Genomic DNA, 24,606 nt, shown 5'->3' with positions numbered 1-24,606 from the left:
GATTAAAAAGGATCATCTGATTGTTTGTCCTTTCATTTCATATTTCACTAGCCAAATGGGTTCTCAAACAGAGCTGTGCTGCAAAATAGAATATCTCTAACGAGGTAGCAACTTTTTTTTGCAGGTATCTACTTTATCAGGATGCCTCATTGTTAATAGTCTCCTCTGCCCAAGCAGCTGTGCCTGTGATATTAGAACAACATGTTCCCTCCAGGACAGTGTGTGGAGTTATTTCATGTCCAACCAGAGATAAAATGTAAGCTACTCAAAAGGAACTTACAAATCACCCTGTAAAAGGAAACTGCAGAGAGACAAGTTGCTGGTAAGAAGAGAGATGAAAGGGTTATGTTAGGCATGTACTGACCAAATTTCTCTTTCACCAAGCCACATTATGTAACCTGTCATGTGCAGAATACTTGCAGTTTTTAAGAGCTGAACAAATATTGCAGATATGTGCAGAGCAAATATCTCTATTGAAATGACATGCTAGAAAAATGAAGCCGTTTTGCATGGAAGTCAGGATGTAGAGGGAACAGGTGGCAGATACAGATATTTTGGAAAGGAGCATGCAAGAGAACAGATTTAATCTGCATTGTTACAGGGGTCACTGGATTATTTACACATATTTACTGAAAAGAGACTGAGACCACATGGTAATATATTTTTAATCTTAAGTATTCCTGCAGGGCAGGGCTGGACCTGGAGACCAGCTGCAGTGTCACAGGAGCAGGAACTGGTACTCCCAGGGGGTTGAAACAGCATCCTGGCTTGTGGGCAGCACAGGGGGAGCCCTGGGAAGGGGCCAGGGACCCCTAAAATAAAAAAATGGTTTGCAATGGGTGCCAAACTTTTAGTTGGCTACATTTAAATGAGGTAATCCCCCATAGCAGATCTAGGCTTATTGTGTCTAAAGAAATTTATTGGGAGACATTCTCACTAGCTGATTTGGAAATCTTACTTTCTTAAGTGCTTGTGCTTTCTTTACCCTAGTCCTCTGTCACTTGGGTGATTTGTGCCAGGCAAATGGTAACAGATGTCCTCTGCAGAGAGTTCTCCAGCAAAAAGGCATTAAACACTTTAGAATTTTCAGCATCATCTGTTTAGATCTTTCCTCCCCTCAACGCAGCAGACCAAAGCTTTCTGAGCCTTCCTCTTACCATTAGTGAAATTACAGAAGGATTTCCTGTTACTCCTTACAGGCACGGCCTTTCTGCTGCTCCCTCCCTAACAGTGTTTGTCTCCCTTGCTGTTGCAGCCATGCTGGGGTTTTTAGTGCTCTCCTCCTGAACCCAGGTGGGTAACAGAGCCTTCCACAGCAGCAGCTTGCACTCCTATCTTCTGGTCTCACAACTCATTTGTTTCCTTCTGACTTTACCCATCACCCTTTGAGGCTGGGGAAATCTGCTTATTTTGAGTACCTATAGCCTCACACTCTTTCTCTTTACAGAAATTAGGGAACTCCAAAACTTCAGAAGTAGCCCAGGCTTCCCCCATCATGATCTCTAAAGCTGTTGAATAGTTAATTCTTGTGTATTATTTTCCCAAGTAGTAAAAGTACTTCATTACCACTCCTGTCTTCTGAATGCAGAAATGTAAAAGCATTCAGAAATAATAAAACCTTCATATCTCTTGCTTTTTTGTGCTGAAAGTGTTCCTCACTGATATGTTAGCATATGAAGAGGTTAGAAAAAATTTAGTTTATTTTTAACAAATATAATTCACCTCTGATACAATATACTCAGATAAACACAATTCTCAGGCCTTGCAGTGTAATTGAGCAACCTGTTGGAAACATGAAAACTGCAGACAGCTTTTAAATAAGTTGTTTGTAGTTACATTTTGATTCTGTCCAAAACCGCAGAATAATTTAATACTAAAGAATCTCATCCATATTGCAATGAAACCAAGAGAGAATTTCTTGTACTCATTGTGGAGTTTAGCTAGAACTGCAAGTATGGAACAAAATGAGATGTTCGATGTTCTAAGTCAAATCTCAATAACCAAAATTGGGGGGAATATTTTTGATTGTTTATAACCATAATATTATTATGCTTAAGATTCCCATGTCCTATTTTATTTGTTTTATAGAAGCAGAGAGTGTTCTTAAAGAGCCTCATGTGCAGGGATTTTGCAAAATGCAGACTATCTAAAATATCCCTCTAAACCATAAATAATAGTATTTTAGCATTAGTTTTATTTAGCTTCACTGCTTTTTTGAGTAATCCATACTGCTTTAAAAGCTAAACAAACAAATAAAAAATTAAGATAGTCAACAAAATACCGAACTATTGGTATAAACAAACCCGTACAAGCATACTTCAGATCTAGGGAAAGATGAAATACAATCCAGGAAGTAGTGTGTCTAAATTTTTTTTCTCTCTTCATGGGCAAGGTATAAAACCACAAAAGATGCTTAAAAGAGAAGACAAAGTAGTAGTTTTATCTCCTGCTCTTCATTTTCTTGGCAGAAAAAGAATTACTATCAAAACATGGACTGACATCTCCAGAACAGCAAAATTTGGGTGAAAATTTTTAAGTGCAAAAGCACACTTTTCATAATGACTAATTGGATGAAAAAGAAACTACATCAGTATTTTTATGAAAGGAAGACACTTGACATCACAACACCGAGTGGAAGCAAAAGTTGTTTCTAATGCGCCATAAACTTTGCATCTGTAGATGTGCAGTGGGAGGATGTGCAGTAAATATTTTCAGATTTTTGCTTGTTTATATTTGGGAGCATTTTGCAGATGAAACTTGCACCATTCTCATCAAAGATAAGGCAGACTGTGGCCCTGGGATGCTGTACAAAACCATTTTTCCATTATTGGAAAGAGACACAGCATTTTTAAAAGACAAAGTGACAGACTGATAAGGGTTTTTTTCAGAAATCGCAGAGCGATGAGGCATGTCAGAGAGGTGTGCTTATTTCAACAGGTCTTGATTTAAAGCAGAGGGAAGCTGGAGGCTGAGCAGCTCGGTACCTATTCCTGTGGGACATGGGACATGACAGTGGACAGTGCCGACAGTGCGGGGTGTCGGCATTCCAGCAGCTCTTGTTCCCAGACAAAAGGAGCTTTCACTTAAACTGAGAGGTATTGAGTAACCAGCCCCTGCAGAACACAGCAAACCAAACACAACTGTCTCAGCAAGGCTCTATTAAAGCATGGGAAATTTGCCATGGCCTCATGATTTTTCATTTTAATTGGAATAAGAAAGATTCCATCAACAATTACAGAGCACAGCAGCAAGAAATCTATGTTTTTCTTTAGCACCAGTTATTGTGCAGCATAGACAAAGAGCCAAGGTAGGAACAAAACCCCTTTTCAGTGTAAACAGGTATCTAATCTGCAGAAGAAGATAAAACATAGAATCAATTCTTTCAGATACAAAATATATTGACGAAGCAAAACCTTGCCTTTGCCACAGCCCTAATATGGCTACAGCCAGTCTTCCTTACCTCTTATGAATTTCTCTCCTAGTGCTGCAGCAACTTCTCCCTGCTTCTTGGCATACTTGAACAAGGGTTTTCAAAGAGTCATTCTTTGACCTTCGCAGGTGCTGCTCATTTAGAGTTTCATTTTATAGGCAGTAAGTCCAGTAGGTGTCAATATGGACCACAAGCATTAAAAAACAGAATGCAGCTTAGGATGCCTCGTTATAGACCTGGAATATTCACTATGTGAAACTAAGCATTTAAATATTATGCCTCAAAGGTGGAATAAGAGGCCAAAATAATTAATTTTAAAGTTATAATTTTAATTAATACATATCATAGCTTACTGGCTATGTTTTCCAATCTCTCACAGCCTTTCTGAAAATGACATACTGTTAAGCAGAAGAGCACAAGACTCAGAGCAGGTTAATTTGATTCAAACAGGTTTTTGCTGCCCAAAAGACTATTAATGATCCACTGTTTCCTAAACTGAAGGTCACTATTCCATCCTCTGAATGCATACTCATTTCAGAGCAGGCAGTGTAAGATTTGGGACCTGGGCATCAGTGTGCAAAACAAACCCATGTCTGGAGGACAGGTGTCCACTTTAGGACACAGGGAGATGCATGTATCTCTAAAGGTAATCCAAAAAATGCCTAGCAGATATTAATCTAGAAATGCCTGCAATGATTAAAAGCCAAATTAAATAAAAATTTACGACTGTGCCACTGCAATCCAAATGTGAATACTGTAAGCAGTGGTAGGAATGTAGAAGTAAGCAACGGATACTGGCCAGCTCCTGTGTGGTAACACCATATGGATCAAATTTTTTCACATTTGAAAGATGCATGTGAAAAAGTTATGATGGGGACCTACCAAAAACTCCCTTGGTTGGGATTAAAAAGGTGAATAGAATTATTTCTTACAATAAGGGTGATGAATTAAATGAAATTAGTACAGAACAAACTGGAAACAAATATATTAATTCATTTTTTAAAATGCAGAATTAATTGAACTGAAGACTTTGGACTTAAAAGTTCAAAAGAGCTAAGAAAAATAGGTGAGATAAAATCACGGAATGTAGGTCCAATGCTGCTTATTAAACAGGACAATCCAAGTGCAGTTTATATGGGGGGAAGAGTTAATTGCTTTTTCTTTTTTTGTTGTTTCCTATTGTTGGAAATAGCATTCTGAGATGTTTCATTAGCTGTACACGAGTTGAAAATAAGAAGTTAAATATATTGATTGAAAGCACTATGGAAAGAGCACATGTTTATTTTCATTACAGTTAAGAGCACTGATAGCACACAGCTGATGAGCTATTTTGAGTGATGAACCATGCCTATTTTGTCATCCCATACCCTTTCCTGTTGTAGCACAAGAAAGAATAAGTTCTAATTCTCAAAGCTGAACTTACTGCCTAGTCCACATTAAAACAGTGGAAAAACTAGTGAAAAACATAATCGAGACTAATTTGATGAAACAAATGGCTTTTGATTAAATAATGTTATGGAGAAACATCAAACAAATTAAGCACACAATTTCCTAGAGTTGCATTCCTCTCTAGTCCTGGTAGAGATTGAATTTGAGTGTGCAATAAATCACGTTTAAATTAATTTCTGTTAATAATTTCATCAAAAATACACAGAGACTGGTAAATAGTAGGCTAAAGGGTAGGACACTGACAGTAGCTGTCATGGGTTTGCTAAGCAGGAAAGCAGGAAATTGCCAGACCTCCCTTCTTTCACATTTCTCCCATGCACAAGGGACAGAGAAGAGGTATCTTTTTTCCCATGGAAAAAAAAAACAGCAAAACAACTTAAATTCTAAACTACCTCCTACACTTTCCTGAGAGTTAAAACCCTAGCTGCATGTTGACCAACTCTTAGCTCCTCACAGTTACCCACTGTCAACTCTGAAATCTGTAGCACATTAAGAAAGCACAAGTTGAGGACAGCCCGAAGTAAAGTGAATTAAAATTATGACAAATATTGCAGAGGATATAATTCCCTTTTTATTCAGTGCTTTGGCAGAGTTTCCATTCTGAGATGCCAGAAGAACAGAGAAAAAAAACGGACGAATCAGGGAGAACTCATGTTAAAATCAAATCAAGGAGTGCACCTTGATTTGAGCCTTTATGATCTTCTCTTCAAAAGGCAACTCTGCAAACAGCAGGCAAGTATAAAGTGTAGTTTGAGAAAAAAAAAACCCAAACGACTAAAAGTAAGAATATATCACATCAGTCAATCTCTATTTCAGGAAGTGATGCAAGAAAAGTCCGCAGCAAAGTGGGCCTCCCAGAAATACTCTGCCACCCACAGCATTGTGTAACCTTCCTTTGGTGTGAAACACGGCTGGGCTTAGCTCCTGCTAGCAGCAGTCAGCTGCAGCCCATGCAACCTTGCTGAAAGTTAGAGAAACAACAAACGACCACTGTTATTCCCCCACTCTGCAGAAGTGTGTCTGATTAAACTCTTGTTACAAAGCCCTACGACAGCAGAAATGAGTCCTGCAGTTTCTGATGGGAAAACTGCCTGCTCCACATCCCACCAGAGGGAATGGAAAGGCTGGTTTGCTTGAGAGCTGTTCATGTTTTGGATCTTGCCTCTTTTTGGAGCTCTTGGCCTTCAACTTGATTGTCTGGGATTTTTTCCCATTTCTCTCATTTTCTCTCCCATCAGGTAATTTTCTTTGTTTCTTTCTTCTTACAGTTTCCAAAACTGAACAAACAAGGAAAATACATGGTCAGGTAACAAAACTCAACACCTGACAATAACATTTAATAACTCATGCAACAATTACAGCTGATAAATTACTATATCACATAATTTTTGATTTGGCTGCCACCATAGTAAGTCTTGCATACAGAATATCCCACTGCACTACCTCAAACCTGATACTTTCTAAGCATATCTACATGGACTATTTCCTGGCAGAGTAACGGCTGCCTTAAAACTGTTGACTAAGCAAAGTAGGACTAGAAGAGAGCACGTTATTTGACATAATCTATCCTGTTCTCAGGATATTTGGTTGGATTTTTTTCTCCCCTATTCCTTTGAGGCCACAACTTCCCACCGCTGCTGCAGCAACAGTTCATCTGCTATTGCTTTCTTGCTTTCTGAGCAGGGCTGGTGGCAGGAAGCCACAACTGCTCCTTGTGTTTATCTCTCCCCATCTCGAAGCCCTGACAGAGTGAGTCTATTTGGATAGCAAGAAGCTGTGGTAACTAAGCAGCCACAAAATTTAAAAGGGACATTTCCAGCTACTTGCACTCCTAAGAGTAAGTGCAACGCCAGTCTTTTATAATAGAATATTTTTTTAATGTGAATGGAATGAGAAAAACAAATAGCAGGTTTTGTGTGGGTGTTTTACTTACATAATCTTAAACTAAATCTTCCTGCTTAAGAATAAAAAGCTCTTCATCCTAGAGCTGGTTTTTGCTGACAAACATATTAGCAATAACGTCATATTCCAGTTACAATCTCTATGTATTTCATCTTGAGCCTTTCTGTGAGAAGTTCAGAGCCATGCACAGCCCACTCTTTCTCTAGAATGTAGCTCCCATTTCCTGAGGGAATCAAACAGCCAGACCCACTTAACCCCTTCCAGGAATACTTAACACCCTGCCTCTGGAAGAACTGTTTCAACCAAACAGAGAAAACATTTGAAGGGGTAGGTCTAAAATGCAAGCTTCAAGCCCAGACCTCAGCTTTGCCAAAGAAGCAGTGCTTAAATCTAGGACTTTGGTTTAAGGTCGGCCAGTGAGTCAGGAGTAGACTCAGAGCCCATACTGGGATCAGCAATGCTCCCAGTCCTGCCTCCTGTGCTTGGACTACTCCTTTTGTTTTTGTATAGAAAATAACGACTGCAACACTCTCCAAGAAAGACTAAGAGAATGGTAATGAGACTGCTAGCAGTAGTTATTCTTCTAGCTGGGTCACCAGAATTAAAGAAAATTTTTTTTCATCAACAGTGCTCCTGAAAAATAAGATTTGATACTATAAACATCACCACAGATTCCAGGTCTTCTGTGTTCACACATAGTCCAAGGGTTTGATGAGATCAGGGTGCAATTTTTACATCTCAAGCACCATTATCTTTAGTGGACTTCCATTGCAGACAATGAAAAACACATTTTAAAGAAAAGGCTATGCCTGCATTTTTGCAAAGGTAAACTCTGCCTAATTTCTGCACACGCCTGTCCTCTGGACACCCTGCTGCCAGCGTAGCCCTGCTGGACCTGAGGTGATGCTCAGTGCCTCTGCATGGGGTGAGGGCTGGTTTGAGGAGGTTTGTGCTTCCTTAGTTTTTCCAAATGATGGGCAAGATTTCCCAGTGCACTCTGCCTGCCTTTTACTGCTTCAGGGATTCAGAGTGGTCATAAAGTTTAATTGCTCAATTAAGCAGAGTTTACAGTTGCTCTGTGTTGCTGGAGTGCCACAAAGCAGATTTAGCAAACTAGTGAAGCTGGATCATAACTGTGTCAAACCAAGACACACGTATCTCTGTGTGTGTGTGAAAAAAAAAATTCAATACATAGGCTAAAGAATCCTAAATACAGAAGTGGGTATAGATTGTACAGGAAGGCACATGTTTCAGTGTTGTAGAGCAACTTACAAGCAAGAACCCTAATCCCCCCTAATCTCTTTACAGGCAGAGAGAGCCCCCAGTGTGCAAGTCAAGCTGGCACAGCCAGGGTTCTGTCAGGGCTGCAAGATGGAGGGGAAACACAACAGCTGAGGCTTCCTTCCATTCTACCAGGGTAGCAGAAATAACCTGCTGTGAATGAAGCCCAGGAAAAGGAAAAAAAAAATGCACACAAGTGTCTATGACAATTTGCCAATGGAGGAATCTAAACTCTCATGGGGAGTGGAATTCAGTGAAGGTGGCTGTAGGTGAGGGCTCAGACCAGCTCTGCTTCTCACTGTCTGCTTGTCCTTTACCAGCTCCCTTTGGCAGCCCCACAGCTTCTGTCCCCACCCACCCTTGGCGGGTTCCTGTTTCTTTTCAAGTCTCTTGGTTGTGGGTGACGCCGGATGCATGTGCCTAAGGAGAACACAGCAAACACTTTAGGGTGGTGGAGGCCTCTAGAGACAATTTCACTACAAATAAATTCTTCAGTTATCTTAATGCCAGTTAGTATTAATTAACAGTTCAAGCCAGTAAGTATTAATTTTGGTAAGTGGGTGTTGTGCAGGGCTTGCAGGATTTTCAGAAACAGACAAATCAAAAAGTAAGCCATGCTTGGAAAACCAAACTAAAATAAAATTGTGAAATGGACAATGACACCAGCCCCCAGCTCAGACCCCATAGGATGGTGCCCATTTGGTGAGGCACTGCCTGTGCTGGGGTCATGCTCAGCTCCTAACTCTTCCCTGCTCAAGGAGCTATTCCAGTCCTCCTGCTCCCTGACAAAGTCACATTGAAAACCATTGCTTTTGGGATCCACGTTGAAGTTTGCAGCAGTATTTTTTAAAGCATTATTTTTGAGTCTGTGACAGTAGTACAAATCAGCTGATTTCTAGTTGTTCTTTAGTACAGATAAGTAGTGACAGATTTGAGTTAGTACAAACACACTTCACTGTAGCTTTTCCACTATGTTTGAGGTGCACGTTTTGCTTGGTGGTGATGAAAAAGACACAGGAACATTAGCATTCACTCCCCATGGCAGCTGGCATTAGTGCCAACCAGTGTGCTCCCGCTCTCCATACCACAAGGACACTCACAGCTACACTGGGCTGCACACAAGCCAGCTTTGCCCTCCCCATCTCCTGCCACCCACACACATTTAGATCAGCACTGAGTCTGTTCCAGGCTGCTTGTCACAACCCTCTGACAAAGCAAAGAGAGACAAAGGGATAAAGGGTTCAGAGAGAATTAGCAAGGAGGTAAGAGATGGAAGGAATACATATGTGGAGTGGAATATGCTTAAATAGATCATTGACTGGGGTTTCCAGTTGTGTTTGAGGAAGCCTTCAGTAGAAAGCATTCTACAGGACTCCAAGCAGATGACAGAAGTTGCAAAGGTCACTTTAAGTGAACTGATTTCAAATCTAGATCAGATTAGAACAACTGGAGGTCTGATCACTAGATGGTTATGCAAGAGTCGCATGTGAAATCACCAACAGCTCCTTATAGTGTTGTTCAAGTGAAACCCTCTGCCCAGCCTTTCCTCTGGAAAGTTAATGCAGGAATAGCTGAAAGAAAATGCATTTTGAGATTTATTTTTCATTCTCAGAACATCCCATAAAGTAGCTGTTTCTTTTGGACATTTGGGAAAGAATAACTGCATACATTCTTTAAAGCAGTGTTATGTTGTTTGGATCACAGCTACCTATTGAACAACTGTCACATCATAATTCAGGGACATATGCCAACAAATTTGAAATCCAAACTCGCAGACATTAACAGGAACATGAAGAATTTAGATAAATTGTGCACTTCAACCTCTAAGCAGGCAAGCCTGCACTGGCATTGCTCTACATAAAGCAAGATTTCTGTTGCTACGGTTTCCAAATGGCCTCATTGTGAGCAATCAATAAAGGCACTGAATGAAATTGTTAAATTAAAACTGCAGCTCCTGATGCTGAAGGCAAGGACTCTGTGCATGTTCAGTCACAACTATAGGTTAGTTTGTTTAAGTCTTTGTATTCAGAGGATTTCATCACTGCATAGAGCAAATTCATGCATGCACAGCATGAGATCAAAGAGAAATGGTCGCTTTTTCTTTTTGCACAAATGATGGTTTGACTTTTGAGCTGTTGAAAGGCAAATCAAGATCATGACATACAACTAACTGCAGAATATTTTGTTCAAAATTATAAATTGCTGTATCACATTTTAGTATGTCATTAAAGCACATTAATATTATTTCTGTTACATATGAATAAAATTTCAAAAATTAATACAATACAGAAAATTTCAAGTTTTCTACAATTTTAGTGAAAAAGGTATAAACACTAAGTACAGTCAAATTGAACATCAAAAGATCTGAAACTGAATGCTGTCTATGGATAAAAAAGTATTTATATCAGCTCAATATGAAGAGACAAAACAATATAATTACCATTAAAGATCATTTGGGATGACAGAAGATTGTGAAAAGTTATGGTTTTGGTTTACCTATCGAAAATGCTGCTGGCCATGGAATGGAATTACATGGTAGAGATTATATGGGACCTTGTTTTCAAAATACTTTAACTCTTCAAATAAACAACTAGCAACTAAGTCCAGAATGCATAATAAACAGAACTGAAGAGCTTTTAACCCCAATCTTAAAAAAAAAAAAAAGGAAAAATGCTTATATAAGAATAACTAAGAATAACAGTTCAGAGCCTCTTTAAATCCAATGGAATACATTTTTTAAACCCTTAATACCCTAATGTATTTGTCCCAAGCACAACCCTGGTGTGTCTGTGAGATACTTGACCTGTTTCCTTTCAAACCCCTCAAAATAATAGAATTGGTAGAACAGAAAGGCTTACTCCCCTTAATACAGACAGCATGCTAGATGGAAAATAAATGTTCCAAAGATTTCAAATGATAATCAACAGAAGTCATAATTACCAAAGGCAGAGGTACTTTAAAAGCTTAACTGTTAATTAGATATAAACTATGAATCTATGTCCTTCTGAAAACAGAACTCAGGCTTCTAAGTTACCTAAAGGCAGAGGTTTTGTATTCCCTTGAGATTTAGGCATCTACATCTCATATATATTTTAAACATTTTTGAAATCTGGCATTCGTTTCCAATCTAGCCACTGATTTTTGTGTGGTATAAAATCACCAGAGTTTGTATTTCTATACTTACCTTACTCCAAACTCCTTCATGTGACAAGACTTTGCAAGCCAGGATCAACTGTGCCTTTCATGTGTGAAATGAGAGACACTAACCATAAAATCACAGAATCATCTGTGTCAGAAAGGACCTTTCAGATCATTGAGTCCAACTATAAACCCAATACTACCAAACCCAACACTAAAACATTTCCCAAGTACCAAATCTACAACTCTTCTAAACACCTCCAGAGACAGTGATTCTGCCACTTTCCTGGGCAGGCTGTTCCAGTGTCCAACCACCCTCTGGGCGAAAAACCTTCTTCTAATATGCAACCTAAACCTCCCCTGACACAACTTCAGGTCATTCCTTCAGGTACTGAAAGAACAATGGACTACGGGATGAGATTTTATTTGTATGAATGTTCCAGTCAATCATCATAGGACACACATATAATTATTTCACTTTGTGTGTGAACCCTTCTCTAGAAGAACAAAGTACCTTACAAAATGTGAACTTTGTCTTCATAAATAAGAGCATCTGGTTTGCTGTCTAACCATCTGGCTTGTCTAAAGTTTACAGTCTCCTGAGTGTTATTCACAGGCCCACATATGAGCAAGCCTCCACAGACATTTTTATTCAGTAAAAGCTTTCCCAAGCCCCTCATTTTTTCTATCTGTTTTTGATCTTGTAAAAAAATGTCACTTTAATACGTGTGTTGTAATACTGCATGTGTTTGTGTTTCTGTGAACTGTGCAGATCTCCTAGTGTGTAGATATTATGGGCTAGATTCTCTTGGGAACAGTGGAGGAATGAACTATGGAAGAATCATTTGAAGATACCAGACTCTACGACTTCTCTGCGGTCTCTGAACAAAGGGCTAGGTGAGGATGGATAGATTACTTTAAAATGCATCAACTATTAACATGTAACAAGGCATTGAGGATTGTTTCAGTTCAAGAGCTACAGCTGGTAATTGGTAACAACCACTTTGTCAATCCTACACCAGACAGGCATTCTGCTGCGTTTAACAATTCCATGACTCCTGACAGCATGCAGTGTCCAGATAAGCTAGCTGTGTTCAGCTCTGTGTGAATAAAATGTGTTATTATTTTCCCTTAATTCTACAAGCTAAACAGTCACTACGTTTCTGTCTGCTCTCTCTGTTTCATAAACACAAGATTTTCCATCCAGAGCCCTTAGAAAGCCTTGCCAAAAGGGTTCATTCTCCTTTAGAGTTCAACTGCTCCAGTTTCTGAAGAAAATGTCTCAGTTCTCTGGTGGGTCAGTAAGTACACAACAGTTCACGAGCTCTGATACTTCTGCCTAATCTGCTCTCTTACCACAGGCAATGGAAAATGTTTCACTTGAAACAACAAACATTCAAAATCAGAAATAGAAATTACCTCAGTAGATATTAATATAACTTCACAGAAGCCTATCTCTTTCTGCTCTAAACCATGACTGATGTTTCAGCAAAGTAAATGTGCGCATATTTTAGTCTTTTTCTGTAGTTCATAACAATGGTTGCACCTCTTTATCTATTAGAAGTCAGAAACTTTCTGTATATATTTATCATATGTGTGATTTAAAGAGAAGTACAGACCTATGGATTATGGAGTACAGTACTGTATTTGCAATCTGAACATAATTAAGCCAACTGGAGCAAAAAGCTTGTATTGTAGGTGTGAAATAGGTGTCTATTTCTACAGTCACTCTTCCTCATATTTCTTTAATATAAGAAAGGATCCCAATAGCCCTGCAGAAGTTAAGACCCAGGACTTCTCTTTCTGCAGAGGAGTTGAGAGAGGGCAGCTGGATCCCACTGGACCCTGCTGTGTTTAGTTTCTAAAAATGGGAACTAAACTGAGAAGCAGCCTCCAGGGGCAGCAAAATACAGCAGGAAGCTTGGAGATGCCGTTCTGTTCTAAAAAAATAAATTGTTTCATGAACGTGATTCTATTTACTTCTTTGCTTATTCGTGTAGCTTGGGGGTACTGGCCTGTTGCCAGGTCAGCTTCTTGCAGCTTTGATTCCTGTTGACATACTAAAGTGTGAGTGTGTGAGCTCACGCACACATACTTAAAAGCAGCTTCTGTGAATGCAGAGGAGAAGAGTTTTAAGTAATTCTAATCTGCTATCATAGATTTCACTAAAGCCTTGTATGCTGCAAGAGAGATCGACCATATATATTCCAAGTCTAAATCCTAGATCATTAATTTTAGTCTCTCTCATATAGACAGATTCTAAAATGAGCCATAACTTTCCATCTAGAAAGTTAGTGTGTTAACTGATTATACAAACTTCCAGCCATTGTAAATAGGATGCACGTTGCAAATTTAAGTCCCAACTTTTTTCAGATTTCAGCAACCACTCAGGTAACAGAGCTAAAACAGTGAGCCTTAATCTTTGTCTGTATGTTCCGATACAAGATGGGCTTTGTATTTCTACTGTTTATTGTACTGAAAGACCTAGCCTATTCATTCAAAATGAAAGTCAAGACAATCATTAATTGTGATTTTTCCCAAATAGCAATGCTAAGCCTGGTCCTAAGTAAACTATTGTATTGCTAATTATTTACATGCATTGAATTTCACTGTGAACGAGCCTATCACTGTGTTAATTTCTACATTACAAATTGTCTCATGCTCTCAATCTCAATGCAACATTAGCATTTTTAACCTGTAAATGGGAGACAGTATTCACACCAATCAGGATAATTCACATCCTTATGTTCCAGAGCTTATGCTACAGAGCTTCATTTGAGAAGGATAATTAAACCAAAAAATTTGCTTTAGATTTCAAATATATTTTTAAGAAAAAAATATTTATTGCTATGAAAATCTTGTGTGATCCATATTTGTTTTCAGAACATATTTCCAAGAGCTGGGAAGATTTGTTTTCTGGCATGCATCAAACATTTTTCCATTGGCCACAGCATTCTTGCACTAATTGAGTTTAGAAAACTCTTCAGCTGCTGCCTGGATGAATACAATCCGTGAAAGCAAGCCTCAGAAATAATGGGATCCATTAGCTAATTACACTTTATCATCAAACATGCATCAGTTGCGAAATGTAATATGAGAACTATATTCTGCTATCCTAGACCTTTCAGATTATAAAATCTACCATCAAAAAGGGATGTCAGTATCTTCTTTCCTGACATACTTCATACTTTCTAGTGAAGGAATCCACTGATTTTCAAAAGATACAAAAGTGTACAAGACCAACACGTCCTTCTGAAGAGATGATTTTACTGTCTGAAGTAAAAACTTTAGAGAATTTGCTTTGTTTATCACGCATGAAATCCGAACAAATCTGTTCCCTAGTTAAAATTATCCACTCTGCTAAAAAAACCACACAAAATCCTACGAAGTACAATCAATTGCAAACTGGGACATTTTGGTAAAGGCGTGGATCTTTTGAAATGTGATTAAGGACTATGTAGAAGAATGTTTCTTTTTATTTCCCCTAAATGTTCCTTTACTTTCACAATAATTTTATTTCCTATGACAATATATATAGAAGTAACAGATTGTATTTTGCCATAGGTCTTATCTTTCTATTAATGTTTTAGATAATACATGAGGAAGATAATGTCGCTATTTCTCCCTTTATTTTTCCACTGAGACCATTTTTTCTCCTTTTCAAACAGAAGGAAATTTAGAGCCACATTACAGCTGGCCTTGTTAACATACTGACCTTGACTCTTTGTTGTTGCCTTACACTCTTGGCAGCTACATAATTCCGTGCTAAGCGGAAGCTAAAATGCTGTCCTCTCTGAATGTTTACCTTCTGAACTTACATGTGAATTTCATTTCAAAGAGGACAAGATCTGAGCAGAGGAAAACATCATGACTTCACATGGAAGTCCAGTCACTTGCTGTTTTAGATTCCAAACTACATAAAATCCCAGAAAAAACAAATCCCATGGAAGCACCTAAGTCACAAAAATCTTCAATATATTTGACTCCCCTGTTGCCAAATAAAGTGTGAGCATTCAAGTAACAAATATGTTTAAATTTAAAATTCATGGGTTGGACTGCATCAGCCTGACAGTGTTGGTGGGCAGTGGACTGACACACGGGTTCTGTACTGCAGGTTTTGGACTGCAGTCTGGTACTATGCTCCACGCTGGCAAATTTCCAAAGAATCATTGCTGCTCTCCTCAGCCCAACTCATTGGCTCTGCTCAGCTCACCTCTGTCTACCTCCTGCCATTCCCTTCCAGCCCTCCTCCCTGTGGAGCCATGTAATATACACAAGGTTTGTGCTCCTGTCACAAAGTGAATAAACAACTGGAGATGCTGTCAGAGACACTCCTTACAGTGCTACATCCTGCTGCCATACCCTCACTGTTTCTAGAAAACTGAGAGAGAGGAGCATGGCATGTGGCTGATCTGTGGGAGATGAGCAGGTCACAGCAGCAGCTGACAGCAAAGCCTGCAATGAGGTCAAAGCAGCCCCAGTGGAGGAGGTCAGCTAGTGAGACTCTCAATCCCTTAAAGCCTCACTAAATGCCCATGTAAAAGATTTTGTAGTTGCAAGAATCTTGTTGCTACAAAGATACACAACACATAATCTGTGTAGAATTCGTAGAATGACTGTGAAATAAACTACTTAGATCTCTGTAAAATCCAAATAGTTTTCCTTCTATTAGGAAATAATAAAATGCCCTATATATAGATGAGTACAATCCTGCCAGCTTTTTATGAGATGCTCTTTCTGCTAAGAGAAGAGTGGTTCACCTGCAAACATGCTTAATTTCTCTGCGTCCGATTTTTCCCTATAAGAGTCCTCACACTGGTGCAAAATCAGGTTAACAAGAAAAAAAAAAGAAGGCCACCAAACAAATGCCTTACATTCCACAGGTGCAATTATTTCACAAACAAAAAGGAAGTGAACACAAGAGTTTGTAGGTGGTGCTGGCAGATTCTAACCATGTACTCCTTTTGAAATCTGAGATATATTACCATTTTAAAGTACTCTGTGCTCAGTAAAACTAAATAGGCATATTGTTAGTACTGGGACTTTTTGTAAAAGTATAGTATCTTACCTGAGGGGTTTCTTTTCCATTCTGGTATCTTTTTTTTTTCCGTCTTGTTTTGTGCTATTTATGTTCCAAATAACTCCTACAACGGTACACAGCCTACAACCTCTTAGCTCTTATTCCTGTTTTTATGCTAGAAAGCAAAGGGAGCAAGCAGCACAAAGCCTTTAACCTTCTCTTCCAGGCAAACTTATCACTAAATGGTGGTTATTGTCCTCTTTTGCTAATAGAAGGCAGAAAGATACATGTATGTAGGCATATCCCTGGCTTACAGGCTCCTCTAGGATGATTGCTTTCAGTTCCAGGAGGATCATGCAGCAGATGAACATTCAAATGAGGATGAATTTTAAAGGACCTAAGAAAGCATGCTTCCAAAATGTAAGTTTTATACATGTTAAAAATACCTATTTAATGGCATTCATATTAAAACACAGATTTTCAGTAGCAGACTTAGATAATACCCACACTGGAAATCGATTTAGAGTTGCTTTCTTTTTCTTTGAAAGTTCCCTGGTGTTCTGGATTGCAAGGCAGGATGTATTCTATTACCATCTGTATGGCAGTTGTCTAGGTGTTAAGTGGGCAATTTCCCCTTATCTCTCTCCCTGCGAGATCACAATCACTCCTCCCTCAGCAGGGGGCATCCCGTGATAAGAGGCTATTGAATGTCACTGCATGGCTGATAAGAACTGTAACATCCCATTGTGAGATGCTCCGCCCAGAGGGAGGAGCCGAGCATTGCTATCCAGATATAATCAGGAGATTCTGACACACCAGCACAGCTTCTCCACTGGATTCACCAGAGGAACAGCAGCTGCTTCTTCTTCCACGGATCTGCGGAGGAAGAATCACCCTTTTTCTACAGGACCCCCTGCTCCAACAGAACCACACCTGACACCTCAGGAGGACTGCAGCCACTTTTCCAACTGGACTGCTGCCAGCACCCTGACCAACAGGGTGTCAGGTTGAGTTCTGACTCTGTCATTTTAGTGTACTGCATTGTTTTTGTTTTATCATTTTATGGTTTTTCCCCCCTTCCCTATTAAAGAACTGTTATTTCCTGCTCCCGTATTTTTTTTTTTTTTTTTTTTTTTTGCCTGAGAGCCCCTTAATTTAAAATTCATAGCAATTTGGAGGGGTGGGGAGGGTTTGCATTCTCCATTTCAGGGGAAGCTCCTGCCTTCTTTAGCAGGCACCTGTCTTATCCAAACCAAGACAGATTTTTGGCGCCCAACGTGGGGCTCGAGGGCAAATAAACAAAAAGGGAATAACAGTTCTTGAGTAATCTAATTTTTGTGTGGCTATACAAACCTCATCAAGTGACACCATGTGGTCCAGTTTACCCTGGTTTGGGTGGCACGTGATCATGGCTGTATCTCTCCCATTTGTAGGCCCTTATCTTAACATGGGTCCTATAACCAAGGCTACTGTGGCTATTATCCGGTTTGTTTTATGGGTGAATAAGGTGAGGAATTCATGGATTTTTAACTTCCTCTGGAAGGCAGGCACATGGATTCACAGCTATCACACCTTAACTATGTGTTTTTGGGGTTACTTTAATAATGGCACCTGCTGTAAGGAAATTACACCAGGGGAAATTTTCTCCCAACCCTTTAATCACCTCTTTGGGTCCACCCCACCAGTTTTTGAAGGGTTCAGATCCAATCTAAACATTAATGATATCATACAGTGGCTGGTGTTGCTGATAGGCCTGTTCTATTTAGCATTTAGAGAGAGAGAGAGACTAACCTGGATAACTACCCTGACACCTGCATCAGAACCTAACACGCCACCAGAGTCCAGGGATGCTGTTGCCCCAGAGCCTACTCCTACCCCACAGCCCGTGCCAGATGTGAACCACCCAGATTGGGTGGGGGGTCTGGTGAAGGAGATGCGTGAGATAGGCCAGATCCTGAAGGAGTACACTTCCCCAGCTGGTGCAGAGCCCTCCCCCTGCTTTGAAGAGAGAGAATCTAATAGTGCAGCAGCAGAACCCACAGATGTTACAACTGTCCAGGTTCCAGCTGAACTGCAGAGGCAGTCACAGCCAGCAGCAGTTGCCCCTGTAGAAACAAGGAGATCTAAAACAAAAGCAGAGCACCCAGATAGGGGAGGGCCCTCACAACCCACAGGGGAGCCAGAGGTTGCAATCATCACCGAGTCCCTGACTTACGAAAGTCTCCGTAATCTACACAAAGACATTGTACGACGGGGACGTGAGGCTTATACAACCTGGCTACTTCGGGTCTGGGACCTTATGGGTACAGGTGTGCAACTGGATGGTGGTGAGGCAAGGAATCTGGGACCCTTAACTCAGGACTCCGGTATCAATCAGATTTTTGTAAGGGAGCCAGGGTCCCTTTCCCTCTGGGAGCGGCTTTTAACAAGTGTCAGAGAGAGATTTGTCCACAGGGAAAGAATGCAGGAGCAGCACCACAGAATGCGCTGGAAGACTCTTGAGGAAGGGATCCAACAGCTGAGGGAAGTGGCAGTATTGGAGGTACTCTTTGGGAGAGATGGACAGCATGATAATGACCCCGACCAGGTCAGGTGCACAGGGCAGATGCTGTGGAGTCTGGCAAATCTGGGGCCATCTCAATACACCACTTTCATTGCAACGATCAATGCTGATACCAACCGAGAGACAGTGGGTTCTGTGGCAAACAAACTTAGAAATTATGAAAGTATGATCAATGGCCCCATGCAAGCTCATGTCTCTGCCGTGGTCCAAGAACTCAGAGAGGAGATGAGGGAGATGAGGGAGGCGGTGAGAAGGAACAATTCCCATATTGCACCAGTGCGAGTCACAGGCCCCAGAGTTAGAGCCCAACATTTTCCACCTAGAGAGAGAGGGTACACCCCACGGGCTGACTTGTGGTTCTTTCTGAGGGACCATGGGGAAGACATGGGAAAGTGGGATGGAAAACCCACTTCAGTCCTGGCAGCAAGGGTGCGTCAACTCAAGGAGGGAAACACTAACCGAGAGAACTCCAGTAAAGTGAAGGTAGCCTCAACCTCCCATGACCGAGCTGCTGAGTATGATCCGTCAGATCCCCTTGAGGGTACCTCTACCATGTATGCCCAGGGAAGAAATAATAACCAGGGTTAGGGGGGCCCTGCCTCTAGCCAGGGAGAGGCACGGGAAAATCGGATTTTCTGGACGGTGTGGATCCGATGGCCTGGCACATCAGAACCACAAAGGTACGATGCTTTAGTGGATACTGGTGCACAGTGTACCCTGATACCATCGGGACATGTGGGGGCCGAACCTGTTTCCATTGCCGGGGTGACGGGGGGATCACAGCAATTGACCCTTTTGGAAGCTGAGATGAGCCTGACTGGGAAAGACTGGAAGAAACATCCTATTGTGACTGGCCCAGAGGCCCCATGTATTCTAGGCATAGACTTCCTCCGGAATGGCTATTACAAAGACCCAAAAGGACTCAGATGGGCTTTTGGCATAGCTGCTGTAGAGGCAGAGAACATTAAGCAGTTGAACACCTTGCCTGGACTGTCAGAAAACCCATCCGCAGTAGGACTCTTGAATGTGGAAGAGCAACGAGTGCCAATCGCCACCTCGACGGTGCACCGCCGGCAGTATCGGACGAATCGAGACGCCGTGATCCCCATCCACAAAATGATCCGTGAGCTGGAGAGCCAAGGGGTGGTCAGCAAGACTCACTCACCCTTTAACAGTCCCATCTGGCCTGTGCGCAAGTCTGACAAAGAATGGAGATTGACTGTGGACTATCGTGGCTTGAATGAAGTGACTCCACCACTGAGCGCTGCTGTGCCAGACATGCTGGAACTCCAGTACGAGCTGGAGTCCAAGGCAGCAAAGTGGTATGCCACCATTGACATTGCTAACGCGTTTTTCTCCATTCCTCTGGCAGCAGAGTGCAGGCCTCAGTTTGCTTTCACCTGGAGGGGCGTGCAGTACACCTGGAACCGACTGCCCCAGGGGTGGAAGCACAGCCCCACCATCTGCCATGGACTGATCCAGACTGCACTGGAAAAGGGTGAGGCCCCAGAACATCTGCAATACATCGATGACATCATTGTGTGGGGGAACACGGCAGTGGAAGTATTTGAGAAAGGAAAGAAAATCATCCAGATTCTGCTAGAAGCCGGTTGCGCCATCAAGAAGAAAAAAGTCAAGGGACCTGCTCGAGAGATCCAGTTCCTGGGAGTAAAGTGGCAAGATGGACGGCGTCAGATTCCCATTGAGGTCATCAACAAGATCACAGCAATGTCTCCACCAACTAGCAAGAAGGAAACACAAGCTTTCCTGGGTGCCATAGGCTTTTGGAGGATGCACATTCCCGAGTACAGTCAGATCGTGAGCCCTCTTTACCTGGTCACCCGCAAGAAGAACGAGTTCCACTGGGGCCCTGAGCAGCAACAAGCTTTTGCCCAGATTAAGCAAGAAATTGCTCATGCTGTTGCCCTTGGCCCAGTCAGGATGGGACCAGAGGTAAAGAACGTACTCTACTCTGCAGCCGGGAACCATGGTTTGTCCTGGAGCCTTTGGCAGAAGGTGCCTGGGGAGACTCGAGGCCGACCACTGGGATTCTGGAGTCGAAGCTTCAGAGGGTCCGAAGCCAATTACACTCCCACAGAAAAGGAAATCTTGGCTGCCTACGAAGGAGTTCAAGCTGCCTCAGAGGTGATTGGCACGGAAGCACAACTCCTCCTGGCACCCCGACTACCGGTGCTGGGGTGGATGTTCAAAGGAAAGGCTCCCACCACCCACCATGCCACTGATGCTACATGGAGTAAATGGATTGCCCTCATCACACAGCGCACCCGTATTGGAAACCTGAATCGCCCTGGGATTTTAGAGATAATTACAAACTGGCCGGAAGGTGAAGATTTTGGTCTTTCTGATGAAGAGGAACAAGAGCAAGTAACACGTGCCGAAGAAGCTCCACCATACAACCAACTCCCAGCAGAGGAAACACGCTACGCTTTTTTCACTGACGGTTCCTGTCGCATCGTAGGGTTGAACCGGAAGTGGAAAGCAGCCGTATGGAGTCCCACACGACAGGTTGCTCAGGCTATCGAAGGAGAAGGTGGATCAAGTCAACTTGCTGAACTCAAAGCTGTTCAGCTAGCCCTGGACATTGCTGAGAGAGAGAAATGGCCAAGGCTCTATCTTTATACTGATTCGTGGATGGTAGCCAATGCTCTGTGGGGCTGGCTGGAAAGGTGGAAAAAGGCCAACTGGCAGCGTAAGGGAAAACCAATCTGGGCTGCTGAGGAATGGAAAGAAATTGCCGCTCGGTTGGAGAACCTACCTGTGAAAGTCCGCCACGTAGATGCCCACATCCCCAAGAGCCGGGCTAATGAGGAACATCGAAACAACGAACAGGTAGATCAGGCAGCAAAAATAGAGGTGTCGAAGATAGACTTAGATTGGCAACATAAGGGGGAGTTGTTCCTAGCTCGATGGGCCCACGATGCCTCAGGTCATCAAGGTAGAGATGCCACCTATAGGTGGGCACGAGACCGAGGAGTAGATTTAACCAAAGACAGTATTTCTCAGGTTATCCATGACTGTGAAACGTGTGCTGCCATCAAGCACGCCAAGAGAGTGAAGCCCCTGTGGTATGGTGGGCGGTGGTCCAAGTACAAGTATGGGGAGGCCTGGCAGATCGACTACATCACACTGCCCCAGACACGCCAAGGCAAGCGCTACGTGCTGACCATGGTGGAAGCCACCACGGGATGGTTGGAGACCCACCCTGTGCCTCACGCCACTGCCCGGAACACCATCCTGGGCCTGGAAAAGCAAGTGCTGTGGAGACATGGAACCCCTGAGAGAATTGAGTCGGACAATGGGACCCATTTCAAGAACGGCCTTATCAACACCTGGGCCAGGGAACATGGTATTGAATGGATATACCATATCCCCTACCATGCACCAGCTGCCGGGAAAGTTGAACGGTGCAATGGACTACTCAAGACTACCCTGAAGGCACTTGGTGGGGGGACTTTTAGAAATTGGGAGATGAACTTAGCAAAGGCCACCTGGATGGTCAACACCAGAGGGTCTATCAATCGAGCTGGTCCTGCCCAGTCTGAACCCCTGCACACTGTAGATGGAGATAAAGTCCCTGTTGTACACATGAAAGGTATTTTAGGAAAGACTGTTTGGATTACTCCCACCTCAGGCAAAGACAAACCCATCCGTGGAATTGTTTTTGCTCAAGGACCTGGTTACACTTGGTGGGTAATGCAGAAAGATGGAGAAAGCCGTTGTGTACCACAGGGAAACCTAGTCTTAAGTGAGAACTGTGTGTAAGGATTCATTGTGATGCAGATGGAAATAGAATAAGGGGTGGATTATGTTCTGGATTGCAAGGCAGGATGTATTCTATTACCATCTGTATGGCAGTTGTCTAGGTGTTAAGTGGGCAATTTCCCCTTATCTCTCTCCCTGCGAGATCACAATCACTCCTCCCTCAGCAGGGGGCATCCCGTGATAAGAGGCTATTGAATGTCACTGCATGGCTGATAAGAACTGTAACATCCCATTGTGAGATGCTCCGCCCAGAGGGAGGAGCCGAGCATTGCTATCCAGATATAATCAGGAGATTCTGACACACCAGCACAGCTTCTCCACTGGATTCACCAGAGGAACAGCAGCTGCTTCTTCTTCCACGGATCTGCGGAGGAAGAATCACCCTTTTTCTACAGGACCCCCTGCTCCAACAGAACCACACCTGACACCTCAGGAGGACTGCAGCCACTTTTCCAACTGGACTGCTGCCAGCACCCTGACCAACAGGGTGTCAGGTTGAGTTCTGACTCTGTCATTTTAGTGTACTGCATTGTTTTTGTTTTATCATTTTATGGTTTTTCCCCCCTTCCCTATTAAAGAACTGTTATTTCCTGCTCCCGTATTTTTTTTTTTTTTTTTTTTTTTTGCCTGAGAGCCCCTTAATTTAAAATTCATAGCAATTTGGAGGGGTGGGGAGGGTTTGCATTCTCCATTTCAGGGGAAGCTCCTGCCTTCTTTAGCAGGCACCTGTCTTATCCAAACCAAGACACCTGGACACCCAACAAAACTGAATTACTAATGGCTTACCTTTGGGTTGATCATAAGTTTTAGCTGAACCTTTTTGTCTAACTGGGTTAATTAGGTATTATGTTTTCTCTTTTTCACCTAAATAAAGGTTTTATAATGTCTTAATATTCCAGCTCCTGCAGCTGCTTTCACTGCGCAAGTTAAAGATCTCTCTCGTGCCTTGTCACCTATTTTCAGCAAACACGCAAAACCTGTCGTGGTTCTGAAATTTCCACTCATCTTCAAGAACTAACTGAAACTGGCCAACAAGGAGGTGACCATTCCCCTTCCTCCCATGATAGGGAAAGACTGGATGATAGACATGTGTGAGTGCATAAACAGCGTTCCTTAGGAAACAGCCTTAAAGAAATAAATCACTGTTTGGATCACATGTTAAAGCTTTGTACAATTGAGGGTTTGAGATGTGCTAAATCTTACACCTTCTGCACAGTCCTATTCACTTGAACAGAACTAATCACTCAAATTGCATAAAGCTAAGTGCTTGTTTAAATCCTCACATGACTGATGACTAATGTTCAGTATTTCAAATCCTGTCCCAAGACAAAGGAACTGATTGTTTCATTTGAACAGTCAACTTTGTAATCATCATAGTAATTTAAATCTCTATCATTTAAAATGTCTAAGAAGCATGACCTCGCTTCATCAACAGATTCTCCTTTTGTCCTTCTAGAAAATTTCGCTAACTATATACTACTGCATTAGAAGTAAAATATTTTCAGTCTGAAAGTGACTTAAACTCCATGCTTTATGACAGATATTAAACAAGAAATAAACGGAGACAGAAGACAAATTTGATGGGGTTCCCTGGGTGCACTAAATCTAAAGAGAACTCTGAGTTGATTTTAAATATAACCATCACTGAGTATTTAAGTGGTTATAAGGAATTTTCTGAGTATGTGTCAGTGTACAGTGCCAGAAGCGAATACAGGGCTTACTGCTTCATCTTCTCCAGCTTCCCAGAGTTCAGAATTATAAAAGAAATGGAGTTTGTATTGTGGCATCTCTAGGAGCTTCAAAGAGCGGCTGTATGCCTTTGGGGCATGGCATCATTTTGCTCTCCTTACAGCAGAAGCCCACCTGGGTTCTGCTTTGTGCCTGGGACCCAGCAAAGCGCCCAGCGGTGCCGGCAGCGGAGCAGGCCGCTGGCGGGTGCCCAGGCTCTCTGGGCCCACCGCTCTCGCAGCGCTTCCCACTGCCGGGCCGAGCTCGGCGGGGCCTGCCCGCCGCGGGGCCGCAAAGCGCGCCAGCCGGGGC

At 42.2% G+C, this 24,606-nt stretch overlaps 1 long non-coding RNA gene across 1 annotated transcript; it reads right to left on the bottom strand.

Annotated features, from left to right (window-relative positions):
- Positions 1-5,427: 5,427 nt before the first annotated feature.
- On the bottom strand, positions 5,428-24,549 carry LOC132327565 (uncharacterized). The gene is made up of 2 exons (XR_009486549.1): positions 24,288-24,549; positions 5,428-6,156 (listed from the first exon to the last, which is right to left on the bottom strand). It is a non-coding gene; the product is annotated as an uncharacterized LOC132327565 (long non-coding RNA).
- Between the last annotated feature and the right edge of the window lie 57 nt (positions 24,550-24,606).

This window comes from Haemorhous mexicanus, chromosome 5 (assembly GCF_027477595.1).
Source record: "Haemorhous mexicanus isolate bHaeMex1 chromosome 5, bHaeMex1.pri, whole genome shotgun sequence".
Taxonomy (NCBI): Eukaryota; Metazoa; Chordata; class Aves; order Passeriformes; family Fringillidae; genus Haemorhous; species Haemorhous mexicanus.
Note: the sequence above shows the minus strand (reverse complement) of the source record. Positions and strands in the feature narration are given on the sequence as shown.